Genomic DNA, 1772 nt, shown 5'->3' on the forward strand with positions numbered 1-1772 from the left:
ACTGTGTTGTGCACTGTGACGAAACTATCATATAGTCTCCGCATGAATGTATCAAGAGCCGATACTTCAGCAAGTATGGCCATATTCATTTCTGCTCTGACATATCATGTTGATTGTTCCTCTCTCTTCTTGGCTGCTTGCAACTCATTAGCCATGCACTCATTTTCTGCTATCAGGAATCTAACACTCAAGGTGGTGGCTTCGACAAAAGCCTTTTTAGCATCAGCCAAGGAAGCTAGATGTCTCCGTACATATGACATAATCACCCATTTTTCCAACTGTGTAGGTGATGCATGCTCATCTGGGGTGTGCGCTCTACGTGCTTGTACAACTCTATGTTGCGACTCATCAAGGGATATGTTTTACATCTCTATTCCTGGAGGGTCCCTAAGGAGAATAGTATCCCCTTATTCACTCAAAACTTGCTTTGTTGTTGGAGTTGGTGAAGGTTATGGAGTGACATGAGCTGTTTTTGGCATGAGGTCAGTATCCTAATCATGTTCCCTGCTCCACCTCCATGTTCATATGTTTTACTATCTATTCATCTTCTAGAGAAAGTTCTTGTTACTGTGACCGCTCACCTAGTTCCTCATCTGTTGTTGGTTCAGAGTCATTAACCTATATTGGTGCAATTTGCATTGTCTGTGTGCCTTGCACTTCCTCCTATTCTGGTTCCTATTCTTGTTCCTATTCATGCTCATGTTGTGCTTCCTTCTCTCTTCTACAAAACTCTTGTTCTTCTCTAATCTTCTGCTAGACTTCCTAAACCTTTACTCTCAGTATCTTCTAGCCTGTGCTTTTTGCTCTTTCTTTTCACAATCCTCCTCTCGCGTTATCTCCTCTTCATGTCTATATCCAAAGCTACCTTTTCCACAAGTGGGTCTTCCTTAAACCTGTAGATTTTCTTCGTCTATGTGCCTTCCTCAATCTTCCTCTTCCCTTTGTATGGCACATGTATTCTACTTGTTGCTGTTGTTGTTCCTGCTCCCTGTGGTGCTACTAGCCACTTCACTACAATGTTGACTGGTTAATTGAGCTAAGAGGAGTTGTAACAATATCTCCATGGGTCTTCCTTTGGCCAATGACACTCTTCGTGGATCCAAGGATAGTACACCCTCACATAGTGATCCCTACATAAACCATATGTGTCGTACGGGTTGAAACTCTTGGTGCCGAACTTAAACTTCTTGAATTCTTCTAATTCGACATCTTCTTCTTTCAAACTCTCGATCACGTACAACCTAATTAGCACAAGAAGCATGGGCCATGGTTCCTTCATATTCCTGTGCAATCCAGCGGACAACCTTGTCAAGATGTGGTATACAAGCTTCTACATGAAAAACCTGTCCATGGTGAACCTCAACAACACGTGTAGAGCTTTCCCCACGTTTTTCATCCTGATGAAGGTTCCCTCGGGTGAGGCTTACCAATCTGCAATGTTCAGCAATGCCTCCATTGCTGCCTGGGACATGCAGGGTGAATATTGTCCAAAGATCATCATGTACAGATGGGCGATGAAATGGTCACATATTCTAGCCATGACTCCTCAGTACCTACAATATAAGAGAAACCTACAATACGTGTTAACAAAAATTTCTGAAGGTGTCCATGCCCAACCCATGCCAAGAAACTATTGACAGACATAGATTGCATCGAGTAAGTATGCAGACATGAACAACTTTTCTTGTTGATCCTTGGGCGGACTCCAAGCATTGGACATGTGCACTTTCAACTGGAGAGTGGGCGTGTCAGACCAGTTAAATGATTTTCCT

This window comes from Pinus tabuliformis, chromosome 1_1 (genome assembly GCF_031772625.1).
Source record: "Pinus tabuliformis cultivar Carrire ecotype Pingquan chromosome 1_1, CPIR1, whole genome shotgun sequence".
Taxonomy (NCBI): Eukaryota; Viridiplantae; Streptophyta; class Pinopsida; order Pinales; family Pinaceae; genus Pinus; species Pinus tabuliformis.